This window comes from Mastigoproctus giganteus, chromosome 6, assembly GCF_048544385.1.
Source record: "Mastigoproctus giganteus isolate SK-2022 chromosome 6, ASM4854438v1, whole genome shotgun sequence".
Classification (NCBI taxonomy): domain Eukaryota; kingdom Metazoa; phylum Arthropoda; class Arachnida; order Uropygi; family Thelyphonidae; genus Mastigoproctus; species Mastigoproctus giganteus.
In genome coordinates, this window is record NC_143580.1 from 203,829,659 (window position 1) to 203,845,967 (window position 16,309).

Consider the following 16,309-nt stretch of genomic DNA (forward strand, 5'->3'; position numbering starts at 1 on the left):
AATCTATGTGATATGTATGAAAAAAGAAAAATTGCCGGATGTTCTGATTATAATAAAATTTGCGAATGCTCGACGAATCTTTCTAAAAGAGCCAAATATAAAATTTCATGGAAATCCATCTGCTGTGATCAAGTTATTACATGCCGACGGCCGGACGGATAAAATAATAATACACTACTTGACAAAATTAACAGTACATGAAGAAAACGTGGTGTAACTCGTGCAGCTTGTGATGAAGCGGGACAAAATTTGAGATAGTGATGTTCCATAGATTAACAATAAAACGAGGAGACAGCGAGAAACTGCAGAGAGGTATAAGGGATATTTATAGCGGTTATATAAAAATTACCAAATTTTTATAAAATTTTTATATGCGGAGAGGTTATATAAAAATTACCAAATGACCATATTGTCGATGCTCGAAAATATGGTCACATGACATCAATACTATGATCCCCTCCAACTGCTAAACAGGCCTGACAGCGGTGAATCATGCTCGATATAAGGGTGTCTATAAGATTCTGCGCAACAAATCCCATTCTTCCACCAGCGCAGACCTTAGCTCACCAAGTGACCGAGGAGTTGACTGTCGGCATGCAATATGACGCTCAAGGGTGTGCCTCATGGATAGCACAGTTGGTAGGATTGCCGTCCGCCCCACACCGAGTGGAAAAGACCTGAGTTCGAATCCCTTCGATGACTGGAAGAATTTTTATGGGTCAATACTATGACATTAATACTATGATCCCCTCCAAAGGTCGGTGAGTTTGCGTTCTCAGGCTAGGGTAGCAGGGTTTTTTTCTCTCGGAAACTCTGGTTTTTCATCCAGCAAACAGGAAATCGACCTCCTAACACACGGAATTTAGAGACAATATACACGAAGCAACATGGCCTTAGTCGCCGATGATTCTAAAACCCAACAACCAACCAGCCCAAGGGCGTCCCAGACATATTCGATCGGATTTGTCTGGTGATCATTCTGGCCACAGCAGTTGTTGGAGATCTTCAGTTTGAAGATATTCTTCCGCCACTTGAACTCTGTGTGCAGTGGCGTTGTTGTACATGACAATAAAATATGGGCCAACCTCACCCCTATAAAGTCGCACATAGGATTTGAGGATCTGTTCTCGGTGCCTCTGCGCAGTTACGGTAACCCTATCAAAAACATGGAGGGGAGTGGCCGTTGATCATTATTCCGTCCCACACGACAACACCGCCTCCACCGCAAGTGTCCCTTTCTCTGATGTTGGGTACCGCATTCCTCGTTGTCTCCAGATGAAATAACGCTAGAATTTATCTCGTTGTGGGCTAAAATGGGACTCATCAAAGAACAGAACCGTACCCTATTTGTCAGGGCTGTAAGTCACATATTCGTGTCACCAGTTTCGACGAGGTGGTTTGATATAGAAACCACTGGCCTCCTTTTGAAGAGTCTACTTGAATTGAGCCTTCTTAACACAGTCCGGTTGGAAATATTTTCACCTGTGGCCCCAGCAGCCACAAGAGACAGTTGAGGACCGGACATCGTAGAGTTCCGTCTCACTGACAGAGCCAGATAGCGGTCTGTTCTGGTTGATGTAGCCCTCGGGCGATTTGGGTGTACTCTTCTTGTGGTTCCCGTCTCCTGAAACTGCTTCCATTTTGCTGAGGCGACACTGCGTGACTCATTATGCCAACATGCTACCTCCGCCTGCTACTGCCCGCCTTCATGCCGTCCAACGACTCGTCATCTCAACGAATCATCTAAACGATGATTGCTTGCCATCCTGAGTACTGGCCATGTGGCTATCCACCTGAGCAAGCGAAAAAACGGGAATGAAGTGATGTGGTTGTAACCCGTCTTTTTATTGGCATGAATAATTTGTATAATGTGTGGCTCTCTAAGGTAGTAGATCGATTTCTTTTGGATATTTGGATTTGCATACCAAGATGCCTATTATATCAAATATTTTGTTCTGTTAATTTTGTTGAGCCGTGTAGTTTCCTGATTTCTATTGGTCTAATGTTAATTAAATTTTGGATGGCTGGGCAAATTTTTGTCGAGAGCTAAATATAATACGTCTTTAACGAAGGCAATTGACGGTTTACTTATATATGCGTGTACACCAATGTATACTTGCGTGTACACCAATGCTAGGAGTTTAGTAAATAAATTTGATGAATTTGAGGTATAGCTCAAAACATCAAAGGCAGATATTGTTGGGATATCAGAGACGTGGTGTCACACAGATATAAGGAATGCAGAACTGGAATTTGGGGAGTACAACGTCTACAGAAAGGATAGACAGGATAGGAAGGGAGGAGGGGTTATGCTATTAGTTAAGAAACACATAAAATCCAAGGAAGTGAAGCCAGTCGACATCGATGGACAGGGCAGTGTCCAGTCAGTTTGGTGTGACATAAGCATAGGTAAATCAAAATTGAGAGTAGGAGTGTGCTATAGGCCTAATGACTGTGATGAGTATAATAAGATACTGTACAGGGAAATAGAATGGGCCAGTAAATCAGAGAGTCTTATAATGGAGGATTTTAATTTCCCAGATATTGACTGGAATTTGTAGGTTGGTCACTCACACACAAGCAAGGCTTTTGTGGATTTATTGGATGATTGTTTTCTACACCAGCATGTTCGGGAGGCAACTAGAGGGAGTAATACTCTTGATCTGATTATCAGTAGTGATTCTTCATGCATTAAGAATCTGCAGATAAAGGAACCACTAGGTGGCAGTGATCGGAGTGTGCTGAAATGGGATTTACTCCAGGAGGTAACTACCATCAGAGGTAAAGGGAAGGGTTTTGCTTTCGTAAAGGCGACTATGATGGTCTGAGACAGTATTTAAATTCTATACAGTGGGACCAACTGATGATGTTACCAACAGCAAATTCAAAATGGGAAGCATTCAAGGAACTAATCTTGGAAGCTACCAGGCATTACATACCAACCAAGAAATATTGTTCAAGGTTCAGGCCTAAATGGTTGTCAGATGAACTAATGAGACATATGGCAGAGAAGAAAAATGCATGGGATACATACAAATTAATGGGTGACATGGAAGCCTATGATAGATATAAGTTGGTCTGAAACCAAGTCACAAAGGAGATTAGGCAGGCAAAGGCAGATTATGAGAAATCCTTGGCAAAGGATGCAAAGAAAAACAGAAAAGAGTTCTTTACCTATTTAAACCCAAGAAGGAAAGGGATGAATCAGATTGGTCCACTGGATGTTGATGGTTCAACAGTTGAGGATCCTGCTCAGGTGGCTAACAATCTAAACGAGTATTTTGCATCTACATTCACACATGAGGAGTTATTCAGGAAGGGGAATGTCGTAGGTGAAGTAAACATTGGCAGTGAGCTAGATGATTTTCTAATAACTGAGAGGAAAGTGGAGGAGAAATTGTTGAGGATAAACATAAAAAAGGCACCCGGGGTGGATGGGATCTATCCAGTTATATTAAAGGAGGCAGCAAAGGAAGTTAGCAAACCCCTAGCCATAATTATAAGAGCTTCTTTGGATTCAGGGGAGGTACCCACAGCCTGGAGATGTGCAAATGTAACCCCAATTCACAAAGGAGGATCATAGGCTGACACAAGTAATTATAGACCTGTTAGTTTAACTTCGGTTCCAGGAAAATTAACGGAGGCACTGCTTAAAGAAGCACTGCAGGATCATCTAGACAAGAATTCAGTTATAGCTCAGACCTGTTAGTTTAACTTCTGTTCTGGTAAAAATAATGGAGTCACTGGTTAAAGAAGCATTGCAGGATTCTCTAGACAAGACTGCAGTCATAGTTCAGACACAGCATGGTTTTGTTAAGGGCAGGTCTTGTCTGACCAATTTGATTGGATACTATGATGTAGTCACAAAAGAACTGGATGCAGGGAATAACTTTGATATTATATAATTGGATCTTAGAAAGGCTTTTGATACTGTTGCGCATGGAAGACTACTGCACAAATTGGAGCAGTGTGGCATTGGAGGCAAATTGCTGCTATGGATAAAGGGATGGTTGAGTGGCAGAAGACAGAGAGTGGTAATCAATGGACACTGCTCAACGTGGACTAATGTTATTAGTGGAGTTCCTCAGGGTTCAGTCTTGGGTCCATTGTTGTTTTCTGTATTTATAAATGATATTGATGATGGTATATCAAGCTTAATGTCCAAGTTTGCAGATGATACAAAAGTTGGCAGGGTTGTTAAGGACACTACTGATGCTATGCTGCTGCAATGGGATCTGGAAAGGTTGAGCAGATGGGCTGAGAGGTGGCAAATGAAGTTTAACATTGACAAATGTAAAGTACTACATATGGGAAACAGTAACCCCAGATCAACGTATGAACTTTGTGGTACTACGCTGACAGTGGTAGAGAATGAAAAGGACCTGGGGGTAATTGTGCAGGCAGATATGAAGTTCTCTGAGCAGTGCAGACGAGCTGCAAGAGTAGCTGATGGTGTCTTGTCAATGATATACAGGAATTTTTCTAGCAGGGATAGGGATGTGATTATTCCCTTGTATAAGGCATTGGTCAGGCCACACCTTGAGTACTGTATACAGGTCTGGAGGCCTCATTTCAAGAAGGATGTAGAGCTGCTGGAACGAGTACAGAGAAGGGCAACAAGATTAGTGAATGGAACAAAGGGTTGCCCTTACGAAGAGAGGCTTAAGTTTTGCAAATTATAGAGTCTGGCGACTAGGCATCGGCGAGGTGATCTGATAGAGGTGTATAAAGCTTTGAATGGCTTGAGCATGCTCAATGCTGATGGGATTCTTCCTCTTGCTCAGAATAATCACCTAAGAGGGCATAAATTCCAATTGAGGAAGGACGGATGTCGGATAGATGTGCTGAAATTTGCCTTTAGCCAGCGGGCAGTTGGTTTGTGGAATAGACTTCCATCACTTGTTGTTGAAGTTGATAGCCTAAACAAATTTAAGGCTCAGCTGGACAGGTATTTCGAACGAACGGAGGGGTGAAATGGGAGTAGTCGTTGTGTCTTTTTTTTTTTTTTTTTTTTTTTGGCTGATGCTGAATAAGCTTGCTTTCTTGCATCATATGCCTCTACTAATGCTAATGCTAATGCTATATGCTTACGCACGTAAAAAATAGTACAAGTACTGGACCCTTTATCCAGTCCGGCAATTTTTGAAACTCATTTTGAAATTGAGCGATTTTGTATGACACGTAATCAGTGGTTGACGGCTGGCCGAATTGTTTGGAGAGTGGTTGCGCAAAGTGAGCATCCTGTGTATTCCGGCGTATACGTCGACTTTTATTTTTTGCCTTGCTTAATTCTATATTCGCTGTATACATCGAACACCTTTTATCACAGTCATCTTTCGCATCTCATGTAGTGGTGTTTTACAGTAACACTGCATTAAGAACCACTGTCTGCTTTTTAATTCAATTACTCCTGTTCTTTCTTTTAAAAATTTACATTGCGGAATTTTATTACACTGTAGAGGGAACGCCAAAGAAAGCGGTTCGCGTGTGCAGTAGTCCCTTGTAGAGGGTTACAAAACCAAACCTGAATACTTAGGTGACGACTTGATCATGACATCGCTCTTATTGTGCTGTATGTGTATAAAAGAGGCTTTGATTATGTAACAAAGTCATTCCTTGATACCTGTTTAGTGTTTCGCTGAAAATTGGCTTCTTTATAAACAATGAATCAATGGAAGCGCTTTTGCTATAAGAAATTGAAATCTGGAAAAGTAAACCTGAAGAAAATATAACTGCCAATTAATTCTACGAACTCTTTTCGTACGATGATGATGATTAACAAATTTTTGGATTTTAAAAGGTGTGCAAGAGTGTACGTTTGTGTAAAAAATAGATATCTAATAAATCGTAAATATATCGGTACTGATTCATGTGTTTTTAACCGCGTACCTGTAATTCAGGTTTAGGATTTTATACTCGACCTATAAGTCAACCTTAAAATATTACATGATTTTGTAGTATTTAGAGGTCGACTTATACCGTGGAATATATTAGTTGGACGGCTGATCGCTTTACATGCATCTTTCAGTTGAAGGTTAGTTTTTTAAGTGCGATTTTTAATCTCATTCTTTATCATATATGTCTAAACAGTCATTGGATAGTGTTTTTTCCAAAAGAAAGCATTTTCAGCTGAGTATAAAGAAGAAAGGAATTACGAAATTAGTAAAATGCTTCTATAAAACGATTGAGTAAAGAATGGGTACTACTCCTACAGTTTGTAATCTTAAGAAATAGAAGGAATAATTGTTTTGATTTTACTGTTAATGATATACATGATTTACTTAATTAATGAACAATCGAAAAACTTTACAGCACGCAATGACTACTGACGAAGGCAAAGTGTTGTTTGAATGAATTATGCAGCGTCGACGGTGCGAAAAATTTTCAGTCGTTCGCTTCATTGTCATTGATCAAGCCGAAGGATACTTTTCTGGGGCTAGTTCAATAGATTCAAACAGTGCCATGGTTTTCGTTTGAGGAAACTGTGTGTGTGTGTGTGGGGCTTCTTCGGACCACAAAGCTGTAGGATGAGCCGATAGAGCTTACAAAGATGACCCACTTTTACGTATGAAAAGTCATTTTCAGATAACGGACTAAAAACAGAACAAATCTACAACGCTAATGAAATATCTTTATTCTGGAAATACATATACCATGAGAAACCTATGTAACACGTAATGAGTCAGCATCAACAATATACAAGGGACTCAAAGGAAAGGCTTACGAAATTACGATTCTCATGTGTTCCAACACATCCGTGACCTACAAGTGCAATTTTCTCATTATTGGAAAAAGTAAGAGTTGAGGGTTTAAAGGAAAAATCAAGGTGTTTTCGGTAATTTATAGCGTGCTCGGTTGATTTCACTGGTTTTCATTGAATGGTTCGAAAAGGGCGTTCTATCTGGAGCAAGGGCTCATTGTCGGTCCGTGGGACTGTTTGATAGCTGAAAAATTGTCTTTTATGTTCGGTAATTTTTCTGCCTACCCTGCTGCAGAACTTCTCACTTATTTGTGCCCTAAATCTATACCCTTAATCCGACCTTTAGAGCAAGCTATCCTTTGTGAAGTCAAATACAAGTACAAGCAGGATTTTTTCGAAAATGCTCAATGCTTCCAAGAAAGGTATGATTCTACAGAAATTTCAGAAATCATTTAATATTAAAGATGCACTATAGAGTACGGAAAAGGCCTCGAACATAGTAACTAAATATTTTGATGAATGGATGGCATAACCTATGGCCATCTACCTAACTTTCTAAATATAATGAGCCCGATATACGTGTCCGAAGAGGAAGCACTGCGGAGGACTTGTCACATGCAAGTACTTTGCCGTGTGAAGAAGCCAAGTTGCTAGATATATAGAAATTGTACACGAGTGCCTAAACGTTGATGAAGATATTCCAGTTGGGTTTCAAATCACCGGTAGTGAAATTATATATGTGGCAATCTGTGCCGATGAGAATGAATCAGAGGACAGCGATGACGACGACAGTGCTTTGGAGAAATAGAGGATGCTGTCTATAGATAGCGCAGTTATTGTTATTTGTAGTAGAGTTTTAGGAGCATCAGCGACTAAGGCCATATTGCTTTGTGTGTATTGTCTGCAAATTTCGTGTGTTCTGAGGATGATTTTCTGTTTGCTGGACGAAAAATCCGAGTTTCCGGGAGAAAAAACCATGTTACCCTCGCCCGAAACCGTCTAACCCAGCGACGTTGTGAAAAAGACCCATAAAAATTCATTCCATCACCGACGGGATTCGAACCACCAGGTATGGAGAGGATGGCGATCCTAACAACTGTGCTACCCACGAGGGCCTACTGGGCAGCAGTCTGACTGAGGAACTGATTCGAAGAATAGAGCATACTAGTGTTTATTACTAGACATTGTTAAAGAAAATCTCAAATATATTAAACAAATGAAATTGAGCAAAATGTTTGTCAAGCCGAATAGAAAAATTTCAAGTGAATTTTCACAGATAATCAAACCTCAACGTCTAAAAACTGTGCTTCTACATCTTTCTCTGCTTTTGAAATTGATCGTATGCATGTACGACCTGCAAAATTATAAATATAATTTCGCATCCAAATAATTTCAATTTGATTTTCGCATTTTATTTTGTATTTTAAGGTCATGTTACATCTAGGATCAGAAATCTGGCTTGGCTCCATAACCGGTCTCAGGCTTTCCGGTTACGAAGTCCAATACTTGTAATTTGAAATAATAATGAAAAACAGGAAATACTAGATCCTCAAAGTACATATTTCAATTCTTGGTTTCTAGAAGATAAATTTGCTTTTGTGGGACCCACGATAACCATGAAGACCTCAGTCAGAGCCGGCTCGGTCCGTATGTCTCGATGCAACGATTTTTCAGAGGCTCCGACGGACCTTGACGTTGCTAGCTTACCACCCGACACCCCATCATATATCTGATGGAAGCCCTTCTTGGCAACCTAGTCGGACGATACATAGCCGTCTGCAACTCGTTTGGAGAGGTCTGAGGTCATTCCTGTCGACATTGGAGGAATTTTTAAAGTCCACTTCATTCGAGGCTGGAGTTAATCGATCTCGTATAAATAAAATAAATTTTTTGTTTATACTCCAGGTCCGACTACACGGTCAGAGGAGTTCAGTTCACAAGACACACACACACACACACACACACACACACACACACACACACACACACACACACACACACACACACACACACACACACACACACACACACACGAAGCAAGAGCAGCATGCCGCGATGGGTGCATTGTGTCGTGTCCTTACGTACAATAAAGATTAATACGACATGAATAAATGCACAGTTTAATTTATACTTTGTTAAACCATTAGCTTTTGTCGTCAGGAAGCTCTAACGAAACGTATGGCTCAAATGTATAATGCATAATAAATTCACATAGGAATAACACTTTGCATTACAATTGCCTCCCTGAATTTCATCGATTCAAAATCTTTATGCAGTGTTGCAATTACGCATAAGCGCACGCCTACCTCCCTTTTCCCCTTCCCCCCCCGCTACCCAAAATTGAAATACAGAGTAGGCCATATGTCGGTTTACCGAAAAATAATTTTCGTAATTTAAATCTTAAAATCGCATTCACACCCATATTAGTTTATTAATACTGTATTACATAGGTACATGACACCTGCTTGAAATACTAAGATTTTTTCCATTAATTTACTCCGCGGTAAATATATATTCTCGGTAAACTGGCATATGGCTCGCCCTATATATATATATATATTATTTTATATATATATTTTTTCAGAATTTTATTAATCTATCACGAGTATAATAAAAATGTGAACGTGAGGCTTCTTTTAATAATTACCCATGATTAGATGCGATAAAGCATTAATCGGATCGGATGCAGAATTCTAAATGTGTATATATATATTATTATTATTTATTATTTAAAATTTAATTATATACAGTCGACAACTGATCTAAAGGTGTCACAGATATATGTCATAATTGACATTATTGACACAATCGTTCTATTTAAAGCAGCGACAAACCTGTTTGTCGCTCTTGACTATTGGAATTCTCTCCTCCTCCTCCTCCATTCTTTGCTTTATTGTACATTTAGCGCCCTCGGATCCAGCACATGCCGAATTTTTGAAAATTCTGGTTTTTTGTAGGTTATGCGCATAGAGTGTGCATGTATTAAGCGTCAAAGCAACTAAGGTTATGAGGTGACGCTATATTGGGTCTGTAAATTGCACGTATTCTCGGGTTCACAAGATAATGCACAGTTTAACGAAAAACCAAAGTTTCCTGGAAGAAAAATGCAACCTCGCCTAAAACCGACTAATTCACTCCCGCTGTATAAAAAAGCACATAAAACCCCTCACGTCATTCACAGATTTGAACCTGCGCATTTTTCAGCTTGTGGAATGGGAGATAACTATATCCACTGCTGCCGCGACACCTATGCAAGTGGCTTTCAAGGAAAATTTCTTATTTTAATCTCCACAGAACCATAGTCACCACATTAAGCCAAAAGGCTAATCTGTACTGCCGGATTGGTCCAGTGAGTGATGTTCTTGCCTAAAAATAAAGTCGCGGTTTCGATTTCTGCCCTCAGTTATGGGTGTTTGTGATTGTCCAATATTTTGTACGAGGTAGTAAATGCATACTACTGTATTTTCATAGGTACAGTAGTACGCATTTAGTAGTATTGTACTCTGAACCGATAAATATCTCGCAAAAAAGTCCAGCTAGCATATTTTCCTTCTGCTTTTATGCTGCTGATTACTCTCAGAGAAATGTAAACATTTCTCTGAGATATTTTATAACTCCGGATTTTTGTAGTTCTACTGCATAATTTCAGTTTCGAGAAACTTCTTTCAGATGTCTGTTCGGTCACAGGCAAAGTATAAACAATTATTAAAATTAAAAATATCTTGCAAATTATTTTTATAGATTAAATTTTGATGTGGCCAAAGTTTTACGATCAGGCAGACACATCTTTGGAATCCGTGAGTTGTTTACAGAGTTTAGCTACATCGATAGCACAATCAGTCCCAAACTTTATACAGTTTCGCTGAACTGAATGAAAACTGAACTGTTTTCTCATAGAGTTTTTCATTCCAGTTACAGCTGAAATCAAATCAAAGCAGCATCTCTGGCCGAATTTTTATTTGTAATTCACAATTCACAATTCACTTGAAATAAAAGTTAATTTGAACAATCAAAAAACTAGTGTTATATTGTAAAAAAAAAAAAAAAAAAAAAAAAAAGCGTAAGAATTGTTATAGTTATGTTTCAGGAGCATCAGTGACTAAGGCCGTATTGCTCCATGTACGAGTAGATTGTCTGTAAATTGCGTGTTCTGAGGTCGGTTTTCTGTTTGCTGGACGAAAAACCTGAGTTTCCGCGAGAAAAACAAAATCAAACCATGCTACCCCTCGCCTGAAGCCCGACTAACTCAGCCATTTTGAAAAAAAAAAAAAAAAAACGTCATCGACGGGACTCGAATTCAGGTTTTTTTCCACGCGGTGGGAGGAGGACGGTGATTCTACCGACTGTGCTACCCACGAAAACAACGTAAAGGTATTGATATAAATGAACTCTGTACTTTTACTTGGCTACTCCACCTGCGGTTGTCGTGCCTAAAGCGGACCACACACCCTCAACAGACAGTCATCTGAAAATTTGATAATTAACTCATTAGTGGCAAGCTGTCGTACACGCAGAAACATATTAGCGGCAACTGCTCAAAGACACGGATCGGGGCACTTTCGTTACAGGTTTTGTGGAATGAGTTTCTTGAAATGAATATCAGCCAGGACTGAAGTTTTCACGACTTGATTGCAGTCAGGTCTATTACTACTTTACTACTTCTCAAAGAACAAGTAATAAAATGCAATGGAAAGTGTGGTTAGCAGTGTTTCTCCAACTTTCATCACGCCTCTTAATTTAGACTTCAGGGATTTAACATGCCATGCTGAAGAAGTGGAATTTGTGCTGAATTCTGCAGTTGGAAATTAATCGACGGCCGAGCGTTTTTGGCTGACCAACAAGATCATTTAATTGCTTCAGCGTGTTAATTACAATCTTGAATCTTGGTTTGAGTGTGTGTTTAATTAATGATTTATAGTCCAGGAGGCAGCTGGTTGTTTACTATGAAGTCAATTGATGCTTCCAATGGCAAACTTCCGTCGCTCTAATAATTTAATAGCACTGTATATGGTGCAGAAGAGTTTAAAGATGGCGATACACGCTCCAATGAATATCGCATAATCTGCCCATACACGCATTCATAAATAAGATTAACGTATGTAGACACTTTCGTTAAAAATTTTCATGGCATGAATTGGGAATGGGTGAAACCAGCCAGCTAAATCTTCACACTTTCGGTTAGATTTTATTAAGTATTCTTTGTTCAATGGGTACCTTTATTGTCCACACCTCCGTATGTCGGCCTCGGGGCTTAATCCCGCTATGCTTGTTTGAGGAAATATTTCTTTGTATGGCCATTCAAGACCCATCGACTGGTGATATCCATCTTTGATCACGGGCTGTCAAAACTGCAGTCTGATCTAAAATCTTAAGATGTTAAATCACACTGCAGTTTTATTTTAAACATTGTTTTGAAAACAATATTGACGTTATAGTTTTAGGCGGGTTCGATATACGTAGTGTCTGTTGTCTTCACCTAACAGATGTACTTCCAGCGGACGAATTTCAATGAAATATTAAATTTAGTTCTTTTAGAAGGATTTGTTGAGCCTTCCCAAAATTTCATTAAATTAGGATAAATAGAAATTTGGCAGTTATTATTATTATTATTTTATTTATTTATTTTTTCCGGATAGTATGTTTGATAGTATGTTATGACAGTTTGTATGTTTGCACTGGATTGTATGTTTGTTCCTCTGCGCTGATTGGAGGAATGAATTTGTAGAAAAAAAATTTTCTTGGTTCTCATTTTTCGCATATAAAATTTGTTGCTTTTTAAGGAGCTTTTTTTTTATTATCAGTTTACTAAATTTATAATCCATGAATTATTACTATTTTTTATTATATTAATTACAGCAGACACATGAAATATGTGTTATTTTTCAACGTTATTAAAATACTGGAGGAAGTAGGTAAAGTACATTAGAGAAATGTTGACTGCATATTATGATCTGAGGTATGTGTTATTATTTGTTTATCTTATATCACTGAAAATTCGTGAATGTGCATGAGACATTTCAGTTTTTATTAAAAATCCAGGAGGAAATAAGTAAAGTATTAATAAACGTTGAGTGAATATCATATTGTGAGGTATTTGCAGTGAAATGGAAGCAGTTAATTTTATATTAGTTATTTAATTAGTAATTAATTTATAACAAGTTAATTAGTTATTTACTTCTGTTAATCTTACAAAAAGAAAAAAATCGTAATGTAACACACTGCGTACATTATCTAATTCGTTGTAAAACCTGTACGTCTAGAAAATGGCAACCAAATGTAGGTTTATGAATTTTGAATCTTTCGAAATTTTGCAAGTTTGAAACGCTCTATGGAGCGCGGTTTCCCTAAATTTATCAACTATATAAGTGACGAAAATTCATTACGTGAAACTCTGTTATGTAGTGAACCATGCAGTCAGCTCACCTCGGGTAACATCAGGTACAGTGGGAATCCAATGTTATATGAGGTGAACGAGACAAAGAATACCTCGGATAACAGAAATCTCGGATAATAGAAGCACAACTTTTTAGCAATTTTTTATAGACGTTTAGGATTTATTTATTACTTTACAGTATTTATTACATACAGTAATTAGGATAAAAATATGTAGGAGTAATTTAAAAAATCCATAAACAAAATACGGCAATGTATCATGTGTGTTACATGTAGTGAGTAATAAATAAATTTGTAATTTTATTCGCTCTTGTTATATTTAAGAAAACTGTTTTCACCAGCTAAACTTTACTTTTTTCATATTGTGCTGTTGTTATTACTTATATAGCACTTAGCATCTATGTCCATATTGCTCTGTTATATTAGACGCAAAGCGTTCCAGTCGTCATAATTCCCAGAATAGTTTTCCAGAAATTAAGAAAGTTACTGCCAATTACAAATTTGAGCAGTACATAATTAACCTTGGTATCCGAATGTGAGAGGTCCTGCTTCCAATTCCAACATTGTTTGAGAGTTTATTGTTCAAAGCCATTGGAGTTCGTACTGTACCATCATTTCTTTTCTTTTTAGCTTTGGCAAGTCGGCTTGGTTAATAGAAGTTCGGATAATCGAGGTCCGGCTTACAAAGGGGTAAGTTCGATTTCTTATTTCAGAAATATTTTCGTAAATCCACTGTTCAAAACTTGGGACATATTTTTCCATGGAAACAATACTAACTTTACTGTAATTCATACGATGCCCGGGCTACATATCTAATCTTAGTTATAAAACTTAATTTTTTTGAAAAATGTGTAATTCACAGTGATTATTCAATCAAAGAAATCAGTGTCTCTCGTACTTTGCATCGTATCCTTACAGTGAGCTCAAACTGCGTCTGACTTCCGAAATTGTATGGACTAATGAGGTTATCAAACGAAACTCAGGGCAAACAGCAGCCCTCTTTTTATTCTTCCCAACTTATTAGGCATATTACTTTAAATTTTTCCTATACGCTTAAAATTCTGCTTTTAACTTACTCAATGCGCCTTGATAAAAACGAATATTTTACAGTTTTACTTTTTACTGGTGGTGCGGGGACAAAAATTTCACTTATTTCACCATAAATATTTTTTATCATGCTCCAACTATTTAGAGGAGAGTACACAGTAAAGTAGAATGTAGTTGTTTCAGAATTTATAAATCCTTAGATTTATAAATTGAGTTGGTTTTAATCAATTTAATGTATGGGAGAAAGGTTTTCAGTTCATGGGATTATCTGTTGCAGTTGGCGATGGAGATTAGTGAGTCTGCTAATTAGCGCTGACAAGTTTCTCAGGCCAGGGGTCCTTACACTATATTTTTAGACTGTCGTGTTTGTAAATAACATCGATGCAACTTTCATCTATTTGTATTTGACCAGGAAAAAAAAAAAATCAAAAGCAGCACTCTAATAAAATAATATCTTATGCAGTCGTTTGTATGTCCCGATATTCGCCACGCAGGAACCGCCTATATTTCAAGTATATACCAAAGAAAAATTTCATTATGCGAGACCCGGTGCGACTTCACTTGTTGCACATGCTTAGCACTGGCTCTGACTCAGTACAGTCTAAAAAAAAAAAAAAGAGTGCTCACTACTTCTGTGCTTTCTTTCAAGGTACAAGTATTGGGAATCTCTATTACAGCTAAATTCAATAAATAATGAATTTATTACGATCATAATTTGGTTGTTTTCCGCAGACATATCCTTCAGGACGTTATCTTAAATCCTACTTACTATAATTTTCTTCCTCCTGATGACCTTCAGGAATAATATAATCTAAAATTGATTCATTAAGATCATTAAATAAAAACACACACACACATACGTGAAGCCTCGGATGCGAACCGCACTCAGAGAACATTTACAGTGTAATTAGCATTAGGCTTAAGTCTTTCGTGAGCATCAATTATGAATGGACATATCCACGCTGGTACATCATGTTCGATGGCGATATTTAAATATCCAAAACGTTACACATGCATGATTAAATGTAGTTGTCACTGGCTGTTGTAACAAAGGTGATTATTATTCTCTGCGCTAATTAGATAAGTATGCCAGCTGTTATGTTGATGAACAGAACAAATAATGCAAAAATAGCCCACTTAAAACTGGTGGCACTTATTATGCCAGTAGTTCTGATCTACAGACTTCAGAACCAATTTTCAGTTTGCTTTTCTCATATTCATTCAACGCCGAAAATTGAAATCGATATCTATGATCTGTATGTCAAAAATATCTATCTCTAAAAGCAATAATTTTCTAGTGAACTATGATTAATATCGGATAACTGCAAAGTGCATGGAGGAGAAGATCTGCTGTTAAACGAATCCTTCAATGGAATCACCCATTAAAGAGGTTATACAGGTCGGTCAACCACCTTTTAGTTCATTAAACATTACTTGTGTCAATTAAATAAAGGCGGATAGGAAGATCTGCTTTCATTGCTTATCTGTGGAGGGTTCTTATTGCATCATCCCACCTTTTCCAGTAGATTTAAGTTGGAAGACATGGAGAAGATCATGTTATGAGGCAACACTGGCAGCATATCTAGTCAACACCGAGGCATTAAGCTAAAAATGTGGTTATATTTACAACGATCATTTACTGGTTAATAATCGAGCAGTTCATTTTGTTATAATTAATTCTGTGTATGAGTAGGATATGAAAATAATTAAAAGAAATAAAGCAAACATCAGAGAGCCGCTAACGTTAACAAGAGATAATAATAAAAGAAATGCCCAAGTACAGGGCAATATGCTGTGGCTATGACATGCCAATGTGCTCTATGAAATTTATTGAATAAACACCGAACAGTTTCGTATGAAATGGTTTTTTTCACAGTACCAAATCTTATTAAAGAATCTCAAAGCTTTGCTTCATAATTTGTTCTGCTGGTCTGTGTGTGTGTGTGTGTGTGTGTGTGTGTGTGTGTGTGTGTGTGTGTGTGTGTGTGTTCTCTCTTTCCGTTGGTATCAGATCAAGCGAGATAGTATTATAATCCCACTAGAGAGAGAGAGAGAGAGAGAGAGAGAGAGAGAGAGAGAGAGAGAGAGAGAGAAGGTGTGTATGTATGTGCGCGAGAGCAGCAAGTCAAACAGTGCTTTAGGACTTGCAGAAAGTTAAACAATAGTATA